The sequence below is a fragment of the Mesoplodon mirus genome, assembly GCF_964341445.2.
Source record: "Mesoplodon mirus genome assembly, chromosome: 11".
NCBI lineage: Eukaryota > Metazoa > Chordata > Mammalia > Artiodactyla > Ziphiidae > Mesoplodon > Mesoplodon mirus.
In genome coordinates, this window is record NC_138987.1 from 86,567,744 (window position 1) to 86,594,194 (window position 26,451).

At 35.4% G+C, this 26,451-nt stretch overlaps 1 protein-coding gene across 1 annotated transcript in view; it reads right to left on the bottom strand.

Annotated features, from left to right (window-relative positions):
* The window catches only part of PDE3A (phosphodiesterase 3A), a 313,166-nt gene that overhangs the window by 168,255 nt on the left and 118,460 nt on the right, over nucleotides 1–26,451 (bottom strand). The gene's annotated exons all lie outside the window — the stretch shown is intronic.

The window sequence follows — 26,451 nt, forward strand, 5'->3', positions numbered from 1 at the left end:
AAATACAACTTTGACTTTGGCTATGTGTGTTGTCTATCCATGACAGGATAAAGGATCCTAAACATGAAAGGAAGATCCTCCAACAACTGGCCTTGTTTCCTTCTGCAGCCTCACTTCCCATCTCATGAGCCTTAACAACGAACGCTCCAGCAACAAACAGTAGGGTGCAGCTTCCCTGCATTTTCATTATTTCTTGAATATTTTTTGGCTGTCTTCCTCCGATCCCTAACCTCCACATTTTTGGCTTTTTATACAAGTTTTTTTTTTTTTTAATAAATTTATTTATTTATTTTTGGCTGTGTTGGGTCTTTGTTGCTGCACATGGGCTTTCTCTAGTTGCAGTAAGCGGGGGCTACTCTTCATTGCAGTGCCTGGGCTTCTCATTGCAGTGGCTTCTCTTGTTGTGGAGCACGAGCTCTAGGCATGTGGGCTTCAGTAGTTGTGGCTCAAGGGCTCTATAGCGCAGGCTCCACAGCATCTGGGATCTTCCCAGACCAGTGCTCGAACCCGTGTCCCCTGCATTGGCAGGCAGATTCTTAACCACTGTGCAACCAGGGAAGTCCCTATCTTTTTAAAAACACAATTCAAAGCATTATCACTGCCACTTCTATAAACAGTTTTCTAGGCTCTCCCCTATTTCAAGGATACAACTATTCAAACACCATGTACTTTTATTATTGCACTAAAAAAATCCATTTTAATTACCTGCTTAGGTGTCTAGTTACTTATGGAACTGTGAGCTTCTTAAGGACACAATTCAAAACCTATTACAAATTTTTAAAGTCTGTTACACGTTTGAGTTCAGCTCAAATAAATATTTAAGCACAGAAAATACATTTAAACAGTGCAAACACTATATAAGGTTACACCTCTTTTAGATTACTGACTAGACATTTTACATCAAAAATCAGAAAGAAAAATTATATAAGTATTTATCACTTACCATGCCAAATATTCTTACTGTAAAGGCTCTTCTGTTGTCATTATCAAGTAACTCCCCCAAACAACAAGTAAATTGATATACGAAACAAGAGATGTTATCCTACAATCTTTCCCAGTAACATTCACACCATCAGAGGGGCAGAGAGGTAGTGTAAGTGACATACAAGGGAGTATTATAAATATTACTCAGGTTATTTTTCTCTCAATCCTCACATGTTTTATACTTTCTTTTGCCTATCCTTTCTATCACATATTAAACTGTGATTTTTATTCATGCTGGTTGGTAGACATTATTAAATATTTCACCAAATCCCCTATTTTCTCTGGCCTTACCTCCCTTAAGTATTTCTAACATACTATGTTAACATACTTTACTGCTAAAATTGCATAGATTTATGTTATGAATATAAATATATATGCGTTGGATGACTATAAACATGGTTTGATTTTATGCTAGTGGGACCCAGATGTTTCAATAAATTAAGAGGTAAGATGTAAAACATGGAATGCTGAGAATCACTGCTCAAGGGCATATATGTTAAAAGAGAAATTAATAAGTAGGAGAGGAATAGGCCTTCAGCAATAACCTTTGGTAAGGTGGAAAGGACTATGTAATTAATTCTGGGAAAAAAACATATTTATTCAAAAAAAGCCTGAAAGACTAAGATTCTGGTGACTTTTACTATGAATAATGCTACATAATTGAATGGATATGTTTATATCATGATAGATGTTTTCAAAATAATGATACATAATATGGTTTACATTGAGTTTTTTCTCTCAGTAAACCATTTCCTTGGAACCTGGAACTTCTGAATCTACCATCACTCACTCTTAGGGTGCCAGGTCACCACCTAATATGCTGGAATTGAAATTTATTAAGTAATATTCTGATTTACTAAGCACTGATAATGGTAGATGTGGGCCTAACATACTCAGAAGTTCCTGGACGACCGTTTTGTTTGGCTTAAAATATGCTATATTCTCCCCGATATTGCATTCCATAATTAAACTCATTGAGGATTTCCTGGTCCTAGCACAGGGCTTGACATGTGTATTTGACATAAGTATTTGTTGAATAAATGTATGAAGAAATCCAGACATAAATAACATCTATCACCTTCCTCTTCACTCTCTGAGCATGCTTTCCTTCTTATTTCATGGACGATATAAAAGTCATGTTATGGGCATTGACTCAACTTCAGGCCTTTCTCCCTACAGATATATACACACCATATCCATCTCTGTTGTCTACTTCCTAACTCAGTGGAAACAGCGCCAGTCTTCAGCCTATGTTAACAGACCCGTCTGGGAGTTAGATTCCCTCCTGCCTCTTAAGGTATCTAATTCCACCAGTGCTTTGCCTGAACCATCCCACGTTGTAAATCTTTCCATGTCCATTTTCTCTCCCCTCTGGAAACACACTCAAGTCTCTCCCTTCTTTTTACAAATATAGATTTTTATCTCCAAACCACTTCCTTAGCTATTTTTCTCTTTTTATATTTCTCTTCATTACCCAGCACCTTGAAAAAATAGTCTAAATTAAATTTCTCCACGTCCTCACCTCCCATCTACTTCTCCACTCACTATTACCTGGCTTCTATCACTAATACAACATAATTTCTACCTAATTTCAGTGAGTTCTTCTTTATAATCCATTTTAATTGATCTAATATATTGTAAGCCAACAGAAAAGGCATATCCATTATTCAACTAAATTTGCTGACAATTCCGTGTAGCAACTCACAAAATCCCACAATTTTCTTATTTACATGCAAATTACCATTCATATAACTGAAGCTCAAAAGTATTCAAAAACTCCATGTCAAATCAAATCCCAAAACTTACAAAAAAAGATAATTAAATTTTTTCCTATCTGAATGAAGAGGGCTATTTAAGAATTTTTAAAATGGAAGAATAATGTCTAGATATAATATGGTAGGGCTTTCCTGGTGGCACAGTGCTTAAGAATCCACCTGCCAATGCAGGGGACATGGGTTCGAATCCTGGTCCAGGAAGATCCCACATGCCACGGAGCAACCAAGCCTGTGCACCACAACTACTGAGCCTGTGCTCTAGAGCCCTCGAGCCACAACTCCTGAAGCACACACACCTAGAGTCCATGCCCCGCAATAAGAGAAGCCACTGCAACGAAAAGCCCACGCACTGCAACAAAGAGTAGCCCCCACTCACCACAACTAGAGAAAGCCCGTACGCGCAGCAACGAAGACCCAACGCAGACAAAAATAAATAAATAAAAATAAATAAATAAATATATGGTTAAAAAATTGCATTTCAAAAATATATTAAGTAAATTATAAGGCAAGCACTGCTCTATTATCACAAAGAATATGTAAATATCAATATTTAAAATGTTAATGAGAAGACAATTCACAAGAAAACACAAATGGCTAATAAACATAAAATGTTCAGCTATATAATAAGTATGAATTCAACAAATGAACTATTCTTTCTTCACCTATCAAAGTTGTAAGTAATTCAAATACAGCTCCCAATTCTAGTAACTGTTACTTAAGATCAGCATTATACTAATGGCTTCTAGAAAAGCCATTAGTATATATAATTTTTACTTTCTCTATTCATTTCTAGATTTTTGAAGCTGCACTAAAAAAAAAGGAAAGAAGAGACATTTAGCAATCAAAAGGAAAACATTAAATGCCATCTAGTAACAAAATAACCAGAAGATACAAAATCGTCAGGATCAGACATTATAAAACAATGGAGTGGGCTGAAATACCTATCGGAATTGTCCTAGAGCCAGAACAGCCCTCTCAAAATAGTTCTCCTACCAACTTATTCATATCCAACTTTTTAACAGAAAAAAGACTATTTAGTTGAAAATTGAGCTATAAAAGCAAATACTTCCAGGATAAATAGTTCACACTAAGACATAAATGAAAACCTCTGGAAAAGAGGTTTTTAATGACAGAAACAGAAGGGAATGTAGTAGGAACCCAAAAATGACAGACAAAGTGGACTCTCTGTTAGGGGGGGAAGCAGATGGTTAACTAGAGGCCCAGAACACTAAACACAGGCTTTGCCCAATACCTAAAATTATGCTTTATGTACAGACTCTTTCAAAGGCCCTTGTCCTGAATATTATGCTATGGTTCTTGCCTAAAAGGAAGCAGCTGTGGACACAGATGTGGTCTTAATCTGTTATTCAAGCCCCCACTGGATAAAAGCAGGTTAATATAGCTTTAATGGTGGCAGATTAGATATCTGGCCTGTTTGTTAAGATGTAATTGATTCTGCGTTTTTGAGAACAGCTCTTGATGACGCACGATGTCACAAATCCAGCATAAGAATGGCAATTTAAGTTCTGGTGACAGAATGCATGTGTACTAACATGAAATGAATACAAAAATGCTGGGTCTCCGTGAGAAAGACATATGTAGATAAATCATGATGGAATTTTATGTTTTGATTTGGAGCTATATCAATACTTCTTTATCTTGAGAGGATGGCATCTTCAAAGAATAAAATGAATGTCCATATTTATGGATTTTGGATGCTTACAAAAAACAAGTACAGGGTAAAAATATTTCTAAAATCAAGATTTTGGGGGGCGTATCAACTACATGGCTAATTATTTTAAGGTATTCAGGTTGATGAAAGAATCAGAAAGCTGATGATCCCAGTGAGTTTTTTTTTTTTTTTTTTTTTTGGCGGTACACGGGCCTCTCACTGTTGTGGCCTCTCCCGTTGCGGAGCACAGGCTCCGGACGCGCAGGCTCAGCGGCCATGGCTCACGGGCCTAGCCGCTCTGCGGCATGTGGGATCCTCCCGGACTGGGGCACGAACCCGTGTTCCCTGCAACAGCAGGTGGATTCTCAACCACTGCGCCACCAGGGAAGCCCCCCAGTGAGTTTTTATGTGGCAGAAACAGCAATCAATCCGAGGTAGTCCAATTCCAAAGCTACCACATCTTAAATACTTAATCTATGTTGCTTTCCAGGTGTTTTCCAAATTGCAAATTGGCTACTCTCATTGCTGTTCTGTCTAAATGGGCTCCTTTTAAATAAATAGTATGGGATAAAATGTAAAGAACTCTAGGCATGCATTTTTTCTGATCTAATTATTGCTTCCCCAATTAATTCCACCAATATTTATTGAGCATCTATTATGTGCCAGACACTGTGCTAGATGCTTGGGAAATAGTGAACAAAACCAAAAAAAAAAAAAAAAAGTAACTCCATAATGGTGCTTTCTAGTGAAAGAGACAAAAAGTAGAGAATGAATATAATAAAGAAATTCTACCATTAGAAGGTGATTAAGTGCCCTTGGAGGAAGAGAGAGCAGGATAAAGAGGATTGGTAGTATAGGTGGTAGGGGCTTCAGTCTGAAAGGGAGGGACTGATCAGGCTAAACCATACTGGAAAGGCAACACTGGATTAAAGACTTGAAGACACAGGCATGGAGGAAATGAGCTTTGAGGATATCTAAAAAGCAAGTGTTCCAGGCTGAGAGAAGAGCCTGTGCAAATACCCTCAGTGGGGATGCATAAACAGTAGTATGAACAAGTGTAGCTGAAGCAGAGTAAGTGGTAAGAAAGGTAATAAGAGATCAGGTAATGGCAAAGATAAAGAAGACCAACTGCATAGGACCCTGCCGGTGGTTATAAGGACTTAAACGATTACTCTGACATGAGGAGTCATTAGAGGGCTTCAAGCAGAGGCGTGACATTGACTGATAGCTACTTTACTGTGAATCCATGATAAGTAAAGAAGCAGAGAGAAGTTTTGAGAGGTTTCTGGAGTAATTAGGGCTAGGAATGATATTGGCTTGACTATCGTTGTAGCAGTAAAGGTGGTGAGAAGTAGTCAGATTCTGGATTATTTGGCAAGTAGAACTGAACTGGACTTGCTAGTATATTGGGACTGATGTGTAAGAGAATAAGATGAGTCAAAGAGGCCCCCCACCCCCCGGATCTTTGACAGAGCACCTGGAAGGCTGGAGTTGCCACCAACTGAGATTAGGAAGGCTGCAGATGGAGCAGGTCTACAGGGGACTATTGGGACTTTTATTTGGGACACATGGAATCTGAGATGTGTTTAGATATCTAAGCAAGAGGTCATTTATTGCCACTGAATGTATGAGTCTGGAATTCAAGAGAGGCGTCCAAGCTGGAGATATAAATTTAGACGTTGTAAGTCTGAAACTTAATTTCTAGTTAACAGAATAAGAAAAGCCAAGTCACTTAACATTGGTCACTTAACATATGCCAGGCACTACACCATAAACTTTCACATTCCTTATGTCATTGAATCCTTGTAACTCCCCTGGTTAGACGAGACCATTTTACAGGCTAGTAAATTAAATTGAGAAAGTCTAAGTAACTCTCTGAGACTAACCAACTTTCCTTACGGCAATGAATCTTGGAAGAGGCAGAACTTGGACTCATATATACGTGTTTCCATTAGCTATACAACCTCTTAAAGGCCCAATACAAATAGAAACGTATCTTACATTCTAGCTGTGATAAAGGAAAAAAGGAATCCAAAAAGCAAATGCAGAACTGTGTACAGATACACCTTAGTATCAAAATATAAATGCCCTTAATAATGTGAATTAAGTTTAAAATTAAGTTTAATAATCCTTTATAAAGAAAGACTAAAAATACACAAAGTCTTTCAGGATTTGAATCAAAATGTTTAAAACATTTTACAGTTTTGTTTCTTAAATAAGTAAACTGTCTTCTTGAAAAATCACCTGCTTCTCACAAGTCACTCTATTTTGATATGCCAACATGAGCCCAAACTGTGTACACATATATGGAACAATAAGCAACCTATTTCTTCAAAACAGAATATAAAAATGGCTTATTCATTTGATACCATATTTTTTAATTGTAAAATTCTCCCTCTTCCAAATTACTTGGCTTTAAAAGTTTCATATGTTACTTCTCTTGTACTTTTTAAGTATATTCAGTTACCCAAGATATAGATCCTCTTAGACCAATGAACCAGGTAAGAGTATCAAATGTATGAGCCAAATTATAAATTCTACTATAAAATTATGACCACAGAAAACAAAATTTGAGAAAAAATGGAACTACGAGATTCTTTATTACAAACTAGATATGGTACTCTGACAAAAACTGTTTCCAAATTTTCCACTGATGAGATGATTAGTAAACATGTTTCATGTACTCATGTATACATTAACTATCCAAGACCAAGGGCTGTAACATCATAACCTCTATTCCTGCTGTTCATGGTGGCCAGATGAACAAACAGAATTTTCAAATTTACATACAGATATTTTAAAAAATTATATATATATGCATACATAATAGGCATACTATAACATAAACTACATATAAATGCATAGTTTATGAATTTACAATATAACTTTCAAGAAAATAACTTTAAATATAAATACTCACATGGGTTATGGTTTTATAGGAGAGGTGAACTCAGAGAACAAATATTGACTTAGCATTAGCATTTACAAAATAAACTTGTGGAGAACTCATATTTATTTAACCTGCTACACACACACACACACACACACACACACACACACACACACACACTTATAGTCCCCATAGCTTCCTGACCTGTACCTACTATATATTATCTTGTACAGTTCAGAACAGACTAAACACTTTACAAATAAATAAACATGGGTCATTGAAACCCACTGGGGGTGCCTTAGCAGATACTGGAATGTGTATTTATGAGGGCACCAACCCATGGACTTGATGCCTCTCATGTTCCCATTCAACCAGAGCAGCTCCACATACTTCTCTTTTGCATATGGAAGCTCCATGTAATATTTTGTTGCAAAAAGGCTTCTGTTACTTACAACTTGGAAAACCACTGTCCTAGAGATGTCTTAATTAAAGTATATTTAGAACTACTGAGGCATTAACGTTTCATATTTATGTAACAGAACTACAGAAAGAAAAGTGGGACCATCAACAGATTCACATTACTCTTCCAAAAGAACAAGGCAAAATAAACCTGCTTTGTATAATTTGACAGAAAGTTTACCATTTGAAGCGGTACTAAGTATTGATTTTACAGAATGCTGACTTATTTCCAGTAATGTGCTAAGATTCACCATTGTGTTTGTTTACATCAATATAAATAAAACACGTGAGTACAAAAGGGCCCTTTAATAAGGCCTTAGAGTAATACTATATATAGAAAGAGAGCTCTGTAATTTATAGAACATTCTTCATTAAGATCTCATTGGTTCTGGAAGCTGAGTAAGAGAGATCTGGTTATCATATGTAGTTTATACATGAGCAAATGAAATTCAGTGACAAAAAATTATTCACAAAGGATTGCAAAGTTAGCAGTAGGAGTTCTATCTCCTAGCATCTCCTAGGTCCAGATCCACAACGTATCACATAGAACCCTGTCACTATGAGGAACTAATTAATGTTTTACATATTTACTGTATTTTGAACTCCAGTGATAGTCCATAAACATAGGGTTATAGAACATAATTGGTGATTATACACTTGAAATGAAATCTAAGCCTGAAGAATGGAGCTCTTCTTTTTTGAGTGAAAACCTCAGACAGGTTTGTCCAAAGCTCTTGCATTTGTTAACCAAGAAGCAATTTCCCTGTGTAGTTACAAGGAAAAGAACTCTGGTGCTTCCGCTACTGGCATACACTCAGTGTACTAGGCAGAACAGAATAATGACCCCCAAAGATGTTCACACCCTCATCTCCAGAAGATCTGAAGGTGTTACCTTTTACAAAAGCAACTTTACAGATGTGATGAGGGACCTTGAGGTAGGGAGATTATCCTAGATTATCTGGCAGACCCAATGTCATCCCGTGTCCTTATAAAAGGGAGGCAGAAGGATCCTTTAATAGGAGGAGATATGAAGATGGAAGAGGTCAGAGCAATGTGATGTAAGAAGGACTCCATTTATCTTGTTGGTTTTGAAAGTGGAGAAAAAGGGTCACAAGCCAAGGAAACAGGGAAGATTCCAGAAGCTAGAAAAGCAAGGAAATGGATTCTACCCAGAGCTGAGAGAAAGGAATGCAGTCCTGCCAACACCATGGTTTTAGCCCAGTGTGATCAGTGTCAGATTTTTGACCTACAGAACTGTAAAATAATAAATGTGTGTTAATGCTGTCAAGTTTGTAGTAATTTGCAGCAATAGAAAATTTATACACTTAGCTTAAAGGATCTGTTTTCCTTATAAGTAAAGAGATATTTTAAAATTCATTCTAGAAGTATTTACTGAAAGTCTAAAATGTGTCAGGCTGAGGAACCTGGGACTGAAAGAAGACTAAGACATACTCTTTTCAGTTGGAAGTGAATAGTTTTTCCACATACATGAATTGGCTGGTATGTACATGTTACTGTGGGTACACAAACATTTACCTGCATGTAGTATGGCAACAGAGTAACTCAGAAAAAGAAGAGATTTTAGAAGTCACCTTAAGCCAATTATATAAGCCAAAGAGGAAACTGTAGTCCAGTTGGGCATTCATAAAGTGTGGCATCTACTTTCTCAGATCCAACTAGCACTTCTTTTTCTTAGTTAATAATGTAGAAGCAACTTGAAAACTTTCTCCTAAGATTCTGATATGAACATTCCCTAAGTTTCAATTGTGAATCAATCAGCCAAACACCCTTCTGAAGATGATCAGCTGTGTTAGCATTTTCCTCTTAAACAAAAATTTTCAAGCTAAGGAACTGTTTTATCTTTTCCAATGGTAACTATAAATTATTACAGATTCCATTACATTTGAAAAAACTACAGTTTAAAGATAATGGACCTCAGAATGGTCTATAAATTCTAACGAACATAAAAAATTATGTCTATTTTAAAATTAGAATCCAAAGTAAGCAAAGCTACCACACATGGAAATGTATTGATATAAAAATTATGACACTTTAGAAATATGCATCTGAAAAACTTAGTTTCTTAATAATATCAATTATTCCACATGACTCTAGGCTCAAAAAATAGAAATTCAAACTAGATGACACTTTAAGATAGAGAATGATCAATATGTATCTGTATAACTTAACTATGTCTAGAACGTTACCCATGCCTTCTCTTAATTGGTTCCTGACTGATGGAAATTTTTCTATTTAGATAAGAAATTGATAAGGAGAAGATAAAAGCATTTCACAGTTTCAACTTCTGTACCTGAACTTACATCCTACTTATTTCTAAAATCTATTGGCACTAAGAGAACAATCTTTCTGTGGAATGCCTGTGGAAACTCCAGGAATCAGAAACACTGGATTGATGACTATTTAATATTAATTAGTACTGTAAGCTAGTATAGTAACTAAAGGTTATATTAATATCATTTAGTATTCCAAACCAATATATCAATCTAGTAAACTTCATCTATCATCTCTGAGGAACTAAGGAGCCCTAAGCATGGTAAATTCAGGAGTAGTAATATTCTAGGAAGTAATAGATTAAACACATATATGATGTATATGATAATGACTAAATGATGGTGATGATGATGATGACAGCCATAGCAGTTTGCTTCAAGCCAGTTAAGGAAAATGACTTAGAAGGATTAAGTATCTTTCGCAAAGTCACACAGCTGGTAAGTGGTAGGTCTACGGCTCAAAAGCCAGGTCTGCTGCCTCGGAAACATCAGTTCTTAACCTTTTCCTATACCACCTCTTATAGGCAGAAGGGAATGTCATAGAATGAAGTACCAGATTGGGATTCTGGTATTTCCTCAATCCCTAGCTAAAGAATATGGAGAAAATCAATTAACCAATCAATCTTAGGCTTAGTTTTCCTTATAGAAATTAGAAAGATTAGACAAGATGATGTCAAAATTTCCTTTATAGTTCTATAATTCATTAATTCATTCCATAGATACATCCTAAATGCCTTCTTTTGGCCAGACCTCCTCTAGGTATTAAGGACACCACAGTGAATATAGCAGAAAAAGGCCCTAACTGATTTCACTCAGTTGAGGAAGGCAGACAACAAACACTTTTTGGGTGTGTTGCCTCAGAGCAGATACTTTTGGTAAGGGATATTTGAATAGAGACCTGAATAAAATGAGAAATTAAGCCATAGGCATATCCTAGGGAAGGGGCTTTCTAGGCAGAAGGACTCATTCCAATGGCCCCTTCAAAGCCTAACCAGGTTGAGCATCCTTTCAACTAGATATATTTTCTATATGATTGCTAGACTTTCACCTGAAATGACAAATTTAAATTGATTTTTTTAAAAAAGATAAAAGTGATTAGTAGAATTCAGCTGATCCTTACTGTTTCCTAGACCCTTTCATCTATAAACTGAAAACACTTGGGAATAGAACAAGTCATGTGATTCAGTAGAAAGTACCAAAATCCTAATAATAATTCCTACAAAAAATATGAGATATGTATATATATGTATATACTTACGTGAGGATAATCTTAGATTAATATTATTTTGTAAAGTTTCATTTACAAATAGATGAACAATTATTCATATTCCCTAATTTTTTAAAGTCCATTCCATACAACTGCAAAGTTTAACAAATACAGAGGTTACTGAAGTCAGAATAGAGGCTATAATACTATAAGAGGATGAGCCGCTTAAAGTTAGGCGAATTATTTAACATAAGACTGGAATGATGACAGCTTAATGCACTAAATTTGATATGTCAAAAACAATAATGCCGTCATTTCCATAACCATTATGTTCTCAAAAATCTAACATTCTTTTTCAATTCTATTACCATGGCATCAAACTAATGTGGATATTGTAAAATAGTCTGGAATGATCATTTAGAATACTTAAGATCACTACAAAATAGTTTCATTTTTGTAAGTGCTCCTTTGCTGTACTTTTCTAGGAAAATAAGAATAATAAAATTTAACTACTTCATTCTATGAATAAGTCCAAACCACTTCCACTGAACTAAACAGAAAATCTTACTGCATTTTAAAACCTCAAAGTTGATGTGAAAAGTTTGTGGTAATAATTTTTTAATCTATTTAGAGCAGTAATACTGTTCATAGCTGGTTAAAATACTGAATCACTTTTTCCTTCATTAATTTAATTTCACAGATATTTACTTAGCACTTTTCAGGCAATAAACCACTGGCTTTGCACTGAGTAGTGCTCAGTAGTATAGTACTATAGATACTTATCTTGAAATAGATAAAGAAAATACTACCTTTAGCTTAATGAATATTTTCTCATTTCTGATTTAATTAATCTACCTTACTGTTTCAGGATGTTCGTACACCCCAAGGCAGAGAAAAGTATTGTTAACTCCTTGCTCAGAGAATTTAAGGAGAAAATGCCTAAGCTTGACCATAATCCCATGCTAATATTATTTTTCTCTTGTACCTGTAACACTTGTACATTCTCTACAGTGAAAGAATTAAAGGCTTATTCACTTTAATCAGACTTAAAAAAAAATTAGAGAAGTAAAGCCCTGCAAGTAAGATACAATACACATATTTTTTTAAAGACTTCGAAGAAACCCATATGAACAAATAACTTGTTATACTCTTCTGCTTAGCAAATTGGCTGAAGAACAGTCCAAATAACAAATATAGAAAAAGAAAATCCTGAAAGAAGAAAGGAAAAAGAATTTTAGCCATACCAAACAGAAAAATATTCAGAATCTGAATGAAAAATGGTTAGGGGACCAAGTTTAGATTATGGACCCTTTTTTTTTTTTTAAGCTATACAGGCAAGTACTCTCTTCAGAGTATAAAGATTAATCATTTTCTTCTTCTTTTTTTTTCTTTTTTGCAGTATGCGGGCCTCTCACTGTTGTGGTCTCCCCTGTTGCGGAGCACAGGCCCAGACGCTCTGCGGCATGTGGGATCTTCCCGGACCGGGGCACGAACCCGCGTCCCCTGCATCGGCAGGCAGACTCTCAACCACTGTACCACCAGGGAAGCCCTAATCATTTTCTTCTTTTAAACAGTGTATTAAAGATTGCTTTTTATTATTTGAGTATCAAAACATATTGCCACCTGTCAATGGCAGCTTGCCATCAGTCAAAAATAACAGACAATACATATGCCAAATGAAGTGAATTGAACTAAATGTTAACTAGAATATTTTGCTCATGATGCATTCTGCTATATAATATATATACAAAAAATACGGTTTCTGTTTTCAAGAGGTCTCTTCACTTACAGGAAAACTTTTCAATTTCTCTCTATATATTGGATCCCATTTTGATTAAAATATATTCACAAAACAGAATGACTAAGAATTGTTTGATCATGAGAATTTGTGTCAGTTTCATCAGAGTAAAAACAAACTGTGGTCTGGCTTCAATAGTAGTGATGGAGATATGGTGGTCAGGGACACTAGCTTAGGTTCTAAGGCAGGCTCTGTGACTTAGGCACAGCAAGTGACTTAGGCAAGTCACTTCATCTTTCTAAGTTCAGTTCTCATCTGTAAAATGGGAATAACAGTAGTTTGAAATAGGGAGGATTATTGGGAGAACTGATGAACACATGGATTAAAAGTTCCATAGAAACTTGACAATGGTTATCACTCAGTAAGCGTTTCATGTTATTAGTGACGGTAAAGGGAATGATGGTATGAACAGAAAGAACATACGCAGGTTGTATGCGTTTGTCACACTCATTGAAATGTACACTTAGGATCTGCACATCTTACTGCACATAAATCGTATCTCAGTAAAATGACTAAAGAAAAAACAAACACACATAAAGATAGGAAAACAGGGAGAGAGAAAAGATATAGACTACTTTGATTCTATTAAACTGAACAAGTCTAACTAGAATGATTTGTATGAAAATATTTGTCTTTGCATTATTAATCGAGTTATATAAATACTAGCATTGACTCTTAAATCTGTTTTATATATACAAAAAATCAGTTTGTTAATCTCATTTTTCATCATTATAAATTCTGAAACAGACATAGGAACAATTTCAGGAATATTCCACAGTCAATTGGTAATTGCCTATCAAAGTCTCTATCTTTATTGCTTACCACCAACCATTTTGTAAGGGTCCGTTGAATGATATATTAGCAAAGATCACTAAGAATTAATAATCTCAAACAAGTGCATGGCAGCTAATGAGAAGCTACTGCACATCAAGCACAGTGCTGGCATTTGACATGCATTTTCGCATATAATCTTACCAAAAACTCTACAGAAGTAGATTCTGCAAGCTACCAAAAAATACGAAACTGTGGAACAGTTAGGCTAGGTAAAATGTCCAAGGTTTTCTGGTGTCAGAGCATGGATTAGAACCTATGTCCAATTCCACAGGCTTGGATTTTAATCACTACTTTCCACAGGGCCAGAAGTGCAAAAAACACATCATGTGCCAATTTTCTACCTATACATCTAACACAAGTGTGATCTTTGGTCCATCTCTTGCACGTGTCAGCCCAAGAGGGCAACCAGTTACTTTAGATTCCTGTTTTTTACTGCTGTTGCTTTTTTGTGTCTATATTTAAAAGGAAAAGAGGGAAAAGGGAATGGAGAGAGAAAGTGGGAGAGACAGAGACAGAGAGACAAGGAGAGACAGAGGAAAAGAAATATTGTTTTCCACCATGATATTCTACATCAGATATACAAATATACAGAGTTTAGTTCTATTGGTTCTAAGTCCAAAAGATAAAGAAAAATTATATATTATAGTGACCTGGAAGGCATTCTAATAAGCAGAATTCTGATTAGTCAAACACGCCTTCATCCATGGTAAAGAGGGTTGCCCATCTATAACATAAATGACAAAGGATGGCTTTGGGCTTTGAACTTCAGCAGGTTTATGAGTTTATCACTTCATCACTTCATTTATTCCTCCATTATGCATCCATCCAACTATTAAGTGTATCAAGTAGCCAGTGTCAGACATTCAGCTCCTGCTTCCCTCCCACAGACAAGGTAGGCATGTGGGCCAGCCCAGCAAAGCTGTCTTCGGTAACTCAGAATCAGCCCCCACCTCTCACCACCAACTCCAGTCCAAAGGAAAGGGGTCAGAACACTGGCACAGTATTTTTTAACCTCTTCTGGAGAAGTATGAATCAAATTCAAGGTATTCTTGTAGTCCAATGATCTAATGAGGCTAAAAATGTTATAATTTATTTTAACATGCAGAATTTCTTCAATACATTACAGAAATCCAACAGACCCAAATTTTCATCTTGATAGCAAAATGCCTGAAGAGTTATGCTCTCATCTTTGTTTTAATGATCAGTTAAATGTTGACCATTTGGTTTCTTAGCAAAGAAATCCAATTAAAAATTTAACAGGCACTCTCCTACACTGCTGGTGGGATTATAAATTGGTACAACCTTCTTGGAAAGCAATTTGGCAATATGTACAGGAAGTTTTAAAGTATTCCTACCACTTGGCCTAGTAATTCCACTTCTAGGAATATTTGTAAAGAAGATCTACAACTTGAGATTTTTTTAACAGTTTTAAAAATCTCATTATTATTTGTAATAGGGAAAATTAGGTAACACAAAATTAGGTAACACAAAATGTCTAATAGGAAAGTAAGTTATATCATAGCCATAGAGTAAATTGGCACATAACCATCAAGGATGTTTCTGAACACTTAATACCAGAAAAAAAATGCTTGTGAAATAGACTTAAGTTTAAAAGGAATACTCAACATTAAACATACTGTATTGTTGCACCTATGTAAAATACACAAAATGATGAAGATACATAAAACATTAACTGTTTATCTCAGAGTCATACGATGATAGTGATTTTTTTTCCTTTTCTTCTTTCTATTATCCTAACTTTCTAAACATTGAGCTTGTGGTTACAAAGAATTCCAAAATCTGAAAGCATTTCAAGTTTGGTTGCATGCTATGCTAGTTTCTACGGATAAAGGTTCAAGCCTGAGCCCAGAGATACAGATTATCAGAGCATGTGTTAAAGACCACAGAAGAGCAGCAAAATGGGCAGGAAAGGCAGGGAGAAGATAGCAGAATCCCAAGCAGGCACGGAGTAAACACATTTTTGACAGGCTGAGTTAGGGCAAAAGATACCACATGGAAATTCATGAAACAGTCTCTTTTCTGCTGTCTATTTAAAAGAATTCTCAAATTGAATGATTTTAGACAGAATGTATATTTAAATAAATAAATATGGTAGAATTTGTTTCTTTACAACAATCTCATGTGTGCTAAATCACTTAGGTGATGAAACTGAGTGGCACTGAATTGAGGACAGCTTGTCACCACCAAAACAGAGTTTTTCTGCAGTATTGTTTAAAATCTCATTTGTTCCAATTCTCTTCAGTTCATCCTTAACAAACACTAAGTGGACAGTTTTTTTTTCTCAGTCTAAATTCTCCACTATAGGACAAAATATTCTTAACTATTTCAATACAGAATGATATGTATTGCTATCCACCTGAAGTAGAGAAGTAAATAAATGTCATTTTTTTTCATACTTGGTCAACTGAATTTTAGAAAATGTACTCCACAGTAAAGGGAAAGTTTATTTGTCATGTAAGGATAAAAAAGTTCTAGGCCAAAACTGTATATATATATGTATATATAGTCAGTCATAAGATAGACACAGTCATAAGATATATTATCGCATTAAAAAGTTTACATACACAGAATGAGATTTCAGTCAATCACCCATAATTGTGCTTCTATGACCTCATTACAGTGAAATCAACTAGATCAAAAATTTGGCTGTGAATCTGTTTACATGATTATCAACATTTTGATAAAATACATGAAACTTGAGTGTACAGAGTATTATAGTATCAAGAAAATAATATTTTAAAAGTTGTCCTTCAATAAAGTTAAAGGTCATGAAAAAAATCTATAAAGCTTTTCTTTCTCTATAAATTTGAATGGGGTGAGGACCGATAAAAAATAAAAGGCTTCAGCCACTTCCAGAGCAGTTGTACTAATGTCACTCATTTACATTCCTTCTCATGAGAGAGTAGCCTGAAGATGATTTAATCTAGATGGCTCAAGTGCACAAAACATACTTGCTTCTCTCAAATCCAAAATTAGCAGTTAAAAGGTGAAATGTTCCTACAGCATTGTGCATAAGAGTGAAATAATGAAATTGTCCAAATATCCGTCTAAACAGCAAAGTTTAAACATATCATGGTACAGCCATACAGTGGAATACTCTGAAGCCAATAAAAAGTAGATAGAGTTCAGGATGTGAGAGAGTGAGAGTGAGAGAGAGAGAGAGAGAGAGTGTGTGTGTGTAGAGAAAGAAGTGGGTGTACATTTGTGTATATTCATGTATGTATAGGTATGTATAATGTATATGTATTGTGTTCGTGTATATATATATGTATATACATATACCGAGTGAGAGAGACGATCAAGATACATTGTTAAAGTAAAAATCACACATTTTTATGAATTTCATGTAAAATTGATTCATAAAGTAATAATTAATTAATAAAGTTATTAAAGTAATAACTTAATAATACTTGCTGACCCATGTCTATCCAGGTGGCACTCACACACTTTGTACATAGTAACTCATTTAAGCCTCACAATAATCCTGTATTATTGGTTCTATTATTCTACCCATTAAACTGATGAGGAAACAGAAGCACAGAGTCAATTGTCAATACTATTTCTTAGGTCATACAGCTAGTATTTTTGCTTGTAATTCTCCATTTGCCCCCCACCACATCTAACCTTCCTCCTCTGCCCTAAAGAGGCTGATTTCTATGCATGACAACACCAGGATTCCTGAGTCCACAGATTCTGTTCGGATTTAGCCGATGGGAGTGACCCTCAAAGGTGAGGGTAGGGCAAGGTGGTAGAAGTGGGGGCTTTATACCCATCCCCACTGCCCTCCCCTCCCCTGCTCACATCCAACAGGGGCTGTTTTCCTCTCCTCCTGACCATAGCTTCTGCTCAGTAACCCCTTTCCTACAGCTACTACTCTCATTGGGGTGGGAAGAGCTTTCCCCTCTCGCTAACCCAGGTTGCCTCACCATTCCTTGGTATTTCCCTTAATATCTCCATAACTTGTCCCTTCCTCAAAGTCTCCAGATCCTTTGATTTCCTGCCAGGGCCCTGGCTCATACAGTAGCAGAGACAGGATTCAAATTCAGGCAGTGTGGTTCCAGAATCTGTGCTTCATCTCTACCCACCATGCACTACTGCTTCCTCACTATGCCTTCTGTAGTATTAAAAGACTACACATTAAATTATTGATAGGAATTTTATCTGGGAAGCAGGATTACAAGAGAACATAAACTTCTATATTTTATAGTTCTACAACATTTAAATTTGATTTTATATTTTTCCAATAAAAATGCAATAAAGTGTTACATACTAACCATTAATGAAATTACAACAATGGGATTTGATACCGCTTACCACTACTGACTTCTCCTTTAAAGAAATTTGGTATACCTCTAGAGTAGCCCTTTTAGGACAGATACCCACTTTGTAGTTAAATTCTTTTTTTTACGATTTTGACTACAGGTTTTTTTTTATAGTCTAGACAATATGCTATATATTGATACTCTTGGGTTGCAAAAAAAATCCTTGAATAGGAAAATAGTACCTTGCTATTTCTCCTATTGATAATGTGCCAAAAAGACACTGGATACTGGCTCTTCTGATAAGATGAGAACCAAAGGAGAGAAACATTTAATATTATACTTTTAACATTATACTCCAGAGTTTAATAATGATGGAATCTTATAGCTTCCTGTGGGGCATTATTAATGTACAATAAAGTTTGCCTCCGATTTCATCACAGCTGCATGATCAGACTATATAAGCAATACTTTATAGGGAACTGGAGGCTAAGTCACATTCCAAGCTCATTCTGCAAGCACTGCTCTGCTTAGACACAATGCAAAGGAACCTTCTATTTCCCTCTTCCATGCTGCAAATACAACACTCTCACACCACTTCTTCAACACTCATGGAGAGTTTCCCACAGTGCAGAGGGCTTTAGGAAGAAAATGGAATTCAATTACTAACAATTTTGCCCCATAGCTAGATACTTCGGAATGCTTCCTTTCTGAACATTCAAGGATAACTGCTGTAATTTTCTGATAAGTTAAAAAATGCAACCTTCACTTTTAAATCATAATTAATAACAGATATATCTTCCTGACATCTACGGAGCTCAAGCAATGCTTTATATGAACACCTAACATCAGATTAACTAATTCTATTCAATGGAAGACATAATAAAAGACCAATATGTCTCCTTCAATTCTTCCAGTCTTTCAGTCCCTCTCAATGTGAAATGTGAAATCCATCAATTGCATTTGTGATATTTCCTAAAAGCCAAATCTAGCTTACCAGAAAAAATGCAAACCCAGAATTCCCCCACATCTAGGTACAGAAAGCCTCCAGATGTCACTCAAATCCAACTCTCCTACCAGGGATTTACTTATGAATGACTGCCAGCAGGGAATATACAAGAGCCCCAAATCCTTTAGTCTCTGTGACGTCAAGACCTCAAACATGTGGGAAAAAGCCAGGTCATTCATTATTAGAGAGTAAATGTTGGCCATGTCTCCAAGCCATGGACGCTATCCTGCCATAAGACCCATCTGTCATCAACATCTAAATCAGTGAACATTACTTTCAGACTTGTTTTTACTAGAATAAAAGCTATGTAGGCTATAGGTGAGGCAAGACTTAGAATTAAAACTATAAATCCTGAGTAAATGCTGTATCTTGCGATCAAATACAACTGTACATAAAATAGTTCAGTTAAACATTAACATATTTAGGCATGAATTATTTCCCTTCCTCTACAGAGACTGGTGGAAATCTACACATTAACTTTCCATTCTTTCAATTATATGGAATATATCAACATATAAGTTAAAACAAATGGTTAGCCTCGCTTATTTTCATGGCTACCGTAGTTTACTTATACCCAAAACAACATTTTTTAATTAAAATGGTAATAAGGCCCTGGCACAAGGATGGCCATCTTTCTTCATGCCCACCTCAAGGTTTGCTCATATTGTTAGGAGCTGACTACAAAGCTCGCTAGCTATGTTACTCTGACTATAGGTTACAGCCAGATGAAATCTTCAGTAGGAGTTTCCTATTAATAATTTAGTATTAATTGCTAGAAAAGACAAAAATGAATGCATTTTTCTCTTCTCTGGCCCATGCAATAAAATGAAAATGAAATACAGAAGTCATTAATGAAGGAAAAAGATGACCAAGAGAAATAATTGTTAATAAAAATCTATACTTGAAAGGAAACAGAAAATAAGTTCATTTTTAATTGAACTACAGTTAATTTATAAGGTTGTGCTAATTTCTGCTGTACAGCAAAGTGACTCAGTTATACATACATATACATTCTTTTATATATTCTTTTCCATTTATCTCAGGAGACTGGATATAGTTCACTGCACTAGACAGTAGGACCTTGTTGCTTATCTATTCTAAATGTAATAGTTTGCATCTACTAACCCCAAACGCCCAGTCCATCCCTCTCCCTCTTCTAAATGAGTTCTCCCTCCTAAAAATGAGTTCATTTTTGGACAGCCATATTCAGATTCAGATTGTATAAGTGAACTTGGAATACTATATTTGTAAGAAATTCCCAAAGAATTTATTAGCTCCAGAAGAATTATTAGTTAAAAATAGCTACTAAAATATAATGTATCTCCTTGACCCTGGATATTTCAGACAAAATAATGTGATTAAACACTGAGAATGATATTGCTTGCATTCAATGCTAAAGAAGCTAATTGTCTTAAAAGCTTGTTCCTTTAAAAGAGATATTTGCCTCATGGGAATAACAACGAAGATGAATTTTTGAAAAGGTGAGTAAAGATTAGGCTACTTTGGCAAAGCTCTGTAACTGCAGTGAAATAGAAGCTTTAAAGGTAAATGTTAAGAATTGTTATTTGCAGACAAAAACACTCTTGCATATATGGCTCAGATGCTGTGGCTGGTTTCATCAACTGAAGCAAGAAAAACTCAAAACTTCAAAATCAGGATTGGACTGATCAGGTTGGCTGTGTGTTTGGGGAGTGGGGGGAAGTGCATAAAAGAGCATAAGGGTGATGGGGAGACAGGACAGTGAAGGGGTGTTATACTGCCTGTCCCAGAGTAAAGAAAGGGAGGGTAAGGTAGGACTGTCTTTGTTTTATTTTTGTTTCCTTGTTTTTGTGTTAGTCTGTGCATGTCATAATGCTCATTGGTAACTATGTGGACAGTCATGATGTCAGTGGGAAGAAATACACATGGTTGATTTTCAATTACATTAGTTTTAGGTGGAAAAAATGTAAAAACAATAATTCCAATTGGTGATCTGGGTAGCTCTGGCTTTCACTGTCTCTGAGCCATTTTACAACTCCTAAGTAACAGAAAATTATAGCAATGCAAATTACTGTCCAAACACTGATCCTAGTAGAAATGCATGCTCTGCCCGCTGGAATGCAGTTGATTCTTGCCCTACAGATACTGATCAGTTTTGCATTAAAAAAAAAATTGATTCCATCATTCTTTATCTGGCTATAAATGTGGGATACTTTGACTTCTCCTCGGAATCAGCTGTCATACCTTATCTGTTCCCTCATTAATCAGTTAAGTGAAATATTTGGCATGTATTCATTTTATATTTGTGTTAGTCATGATTTACTTTTTAAAAAAAAATCATCCTTTAGCTCTACACATAGGCATGTGCGTTCACATTCACAGATATGTACAACACCAGTGAGATTTAAAAGTACCTACATTATGGGTAAATTGCAAGTACTTTTCCCAGTATACCTTTCTGCATTTTTCAAAATTTGTTTAATAAGCATGGATTACTTCAATAATTAGAAAAAATATTGTTTAAAAAAAAACCCCGAAAACCTAAAGTAATCCTCTGACAGTTTCTAAACTTAGAGCTAGCTCTCAAACAAACGTATGTTTTTACTATCTGTGATTAGGTGACCCACTCAAAACCAGCCAGGTTCTAAAGCACTGAACCAATCATTTTCATTTTTAAAAACATGAGATACATATGTACCAGGAACTAAGAATTGTTAATAGCAGTGACGGTGTATCATTACATCAATATAAATGTCAAAGCACTGTTTTTTTGTTTGTTTGTTTGTTTTTGTTTTTGCGGTACGCGGGGCTCTCACTGTTGTGGCCTCTCCCGTTGCGGAGCACAGGCTCTGGACGCGCAGGCTCAGCGGCCATGGCTCACGGGCCCAGCCGCTCCGCGGTATGTGGGATCCTCCCGGACCGGGGCACGAACCCGTGTCCCCTGCATCGGCAGGCGGACTCTCAACCACTACGCCACCAGGGAAGCCCAAGGCACTGTATTTTTAAAGGCCTGTCAGAAATAGGCTACCATAAGAATTTAGACTGTGTTATTTAAAAAAGAACAACTATACCTTGGATTTTATTTGGATAAACAGTGAAATACCAATAGAACCACAAGCAGCAGTATTCAGGTATTAGTGGGGTAAAGTCCGTAATCTAGTTGTTCAGGACACAGTCCCCTCAGTTGTTTCAAAGTACTCATCGAAATTTCTTAGATTATTTACTTTTTGCTAACCTAGAAAAAACAAATCTTTGCACTCCATAGCCTGCCATATTATAAAATAAAACAAATGTACTGAAATTAGTATAGTAATAACACTTAAAGGTAAAGTTAATAAGTAAGTGTACAAAGGAAAATAAATATCACAGGTTCTGAGGACACTGATTCCATAGCAAAGGTAGATAGGTAAATCCTTATAGTTTATTAGTTTTCGTAAAATACCAATATCAGCACAGAGATAACAGAAAATTGGTAACTTCATTTTGTATCATTATGAAACTTCAACCCATTTTCCCACTAAATAAATCAATATACTCGAATGGACTTTTTTTCTTATTCTGAGCACTCAGAATACAAATACAATGCATTCTGAAAATTAATTAAAATTAATCACAGAGGAGCAAAGCGATGGTTCAAGTATTGTTATGGGTTGTGTCCCTCCTGCACCCTGTCACAAAAATAAGACATTGAAGTCCTAACCCCAGTGCCTGCGAATGGGGCCTTCTTTGGAAATAGGGTCTTCGCAGATGATCAAGTCAAGATGAGATCGTTAGGGTAGGCCCTCATCCAATATGACTGCATCCTTATAAGTAGAAAAAAAATTGGACTCAGGGACAGACACACAGAGTGAAGATAATGTGAAGACACAGGGAGAACACTGCCTACAAGCCAAGGAACACCTAAGACCATCAAAACCTAGGAGACAGACACAGAACAGACCCTGCCCTCTCTGAAGGGACCAACCCTGCTGACACTTTAATCTCAAAATTCTATCCTCCAAAACTGTGATTATTAAACTATTTCTGTTTAAACTATTTAAACTATTAAACTATGATTATTAAACTATTTCTGTTGTTTAAGCCATTCAGTCTGTGGTACTTTGTTACAACAGCTCCAGGAAACTAATACAAGAATTGACATTTCATTGTCTAATTTCACCTGCTACTTATCTCAATAGAATACGCTGAATCTTTGCTATTGCTTAGGCACATTAATAATGATTGACCAAGAGATTTTCTGAAGACTCATTCCTTCTTCCCAAATCACCCTCCGTCAACACACACACACACACACACACACACAGAGACCAGGAAAAAAGAGCAAAAATAAAGAAATCTTTGAAAGAACAGTACTTTTTTTTAAACACAACTTACAACTCACTGGTCATTGTAACATCAATTAGTATTATTAATGGTGTTCCACTAACACCAGTTGTTTCATATTTTATTGCCATACTTTTAAATATTAAGAACATTTCAAAATTTATGTTTTAGCTTAGACATCATAAAAAATACAATTGGGACAATGGAATAAAGAACAAAAGGTTAAAGACAAGGCAGAGAGTTAAAAGTAAATCAAAAGTTTTCTGAAATGTTTATTAAACTTAATGGAGCTCATTATCCATTAATAGATACCAATATTAAACTGAGAAAGAACGAGCACACTGAGCTCTATAGAGAAACCCCTTTCTCACAGAGATCAAAGGTAAGCTAAAAATCACATTTTCCCTTACCCCCAAAGATTGGAAACTATAAATAAAAGTGTCATTGATTTGGGAGAATATATAGAGCTATATCTACCTCAGTTTACTATGAATGGCTTACTGTTTAATAAGTAAAAATTAAAATGTTAAGTAAAATATCATTTAAAAATAAGAACAGACTTTGCTACTGAGTTATATACTACGCAACTACCATTAAGCATAAAGTACTTCTGAGAAGTGGAAAGCTTCAAGGTAATCACATTAACTAGTTCCTTGTTAGTTTTAAATCTGGGTAACAACTAGATAACCAAAAGGGACTAGGATTTGGAGTGGGGAAATACAAATTCACATCCATTATAGAATTCTGTCTGCATTACCTACTAAATAAAGAAATTAAGAAATCCTTAGGTAACATTTAACAAGACTCTAATACACAGAAGGAGATCTTTGAAAATACTTCATAAAGAAGGCATAACTTTAACAAAAAAAACCCTCATAGCTAAACCATGAGTCAAGTGGGTATGTGAACAGTAAAGAAACAGATAGTCTAGGAGGATTTATTGAGCAAATCTAAACATTCAGCGCTCTCTAGACAAGACTTACATGAAAGATTAAGAGTGTTACATACTTTTTAAATCAAGGTTTAAGAAATCAAGATTATTCTATACATCTGCACTCGCAGTTCTATTTGGAGGATGAAAGGCTATGAGAAACAAAAGATGTTGAAACTGAGATAAATTTTACATACTATAACATTAATGCTTACCTTTCCCCCCATTTTTTTTTCAGTTTAAAAGAGACTGAATTTTAAGGCATGCAAAAGGATGAATTCTCCATAGCAACTGAGCCAGAAAGTAGATTTTTAAATGTTATAGGAGAAACAGAGTAATATAAGGAGATACAAGAGGACGACATATATTTTTACATTTTAATTTAATCAAACACATCAAGATATAAGTATCTCTATGTACTGAAAAGTCAAAGTTCTAATTCAATCAATAAATATATGATGCTGGTTAATTCTCAAGCAGATAATATTTAAAAATTAATGGGTATCATTTTTTTCTCATTTTCAGGTCATTTTTCAGAATCTGCTCTAGTTTACAGTGTTTTAGGAGTTTTGAGATAAAGACTGATATCCGGGCATCAAACCTCTTTATCAATGTGATATGAAAAGGATGGCTAAGAAAAGTAGTGCCAGAAACATGGGAAGTACCACTTTCATGTTTTAAAAAAATCAGGCAGAAACTTTTATTTGCCTAATTCCTACTTCATATCATACTTTGCACTTTCTAGGAAAAAGAAATCAAGCCTTTGCCTTCTACAGAAACATTGCTTTTGAAAGACTGGAAGCAACCAACTAAAAATTAAGCAGTTGTTGCCAATTAAATCTGTAGTACAGCTGCACCCATTTAAAAAGAGCAGCTGTTGAAGAAATAAAAGTACATTCTCTGCATCAAACTACAAAACATTTTTTTAAAAAATAGTGGCATTTGATTAAATTGATATTTATTAGAGACAGCTCCATATGGCTTTTACATAGATTCTTCTATGTAAACACCAGCTTCTCCTTTTACATTGGAAATTGAGAAATCCTTACCTCTGAAACAGACCTACTTAGCTCCAATTCTGTCCTTTGAGAAACAATTATTTTATTTTAATGTGTATTCTCTCCAGGCCAGCTTGAGTATGTATAACTGGGCTCTAATGTTTTCCATTTTTCAACTCTGTGTGCCAGAATCTGCTTTCTTCATCTAAAACTCAGTTTTCTCATCCTCAACTTGTACTTGAATTTTTTCTTTCCCACATTCTCCAAAATAAAGCTTTATCTGCTCATTTCGGGAAATACACACCTATAGGAATAGAGGGAATTTCTTTAAGCCATGTCTGTTTTTGTCAGTTATTTTGGAACAAAAATATTTGTGTTTCTGTATGGGTTAGAAATATTCTTCTATATCAGGTTTTTTAGGGCACAGGAAAAAGAACACATGTGCAATGCATAATTTTAGTCATTAAAATAACAAAATACTTTTCAGTTTCCAGCTAAGTGATCAATTATGTAGTCATAAGAGTCAGAGCAACAGGAGAAGTAATGTAGTGCTTTCCACACTTTCTAGAAAATAAGTCCTTTTGGGAGCTTGTTAAAAATATATATTTACCAGGTCACTTCCCTGGAGTTTCTGAATCAATCATTTAAGCCAAGAATTTGGGTAGAGTTTGGGGGATTTGAGAAGAGATTCTGTGTGCAATAAATGGGATTCACCTTAATATAATGTTTTAAAATGATAAAATAAAGATTAAAATACTTCATGTATTTATTTTTTCAAGCTGTTTCATTGCGTTACTTTATATGTAACTTGCAAAGACTGGTCCCAGGGTTAGGTTTGGTCAGGCTTAGATTTAATATGGCAAAAGTCTTCTTATCCAGGTGATCAGGACTGGTAATTGGTTAACAAAGAAAAATCAGCCATGCAGTTGAGTCATGCAGAGCAGAAAATCATTTAACCAAACTCAATGTACATATAATAAATATTTGGTTTTAACTTGAAATATTCATTATTCATACATTC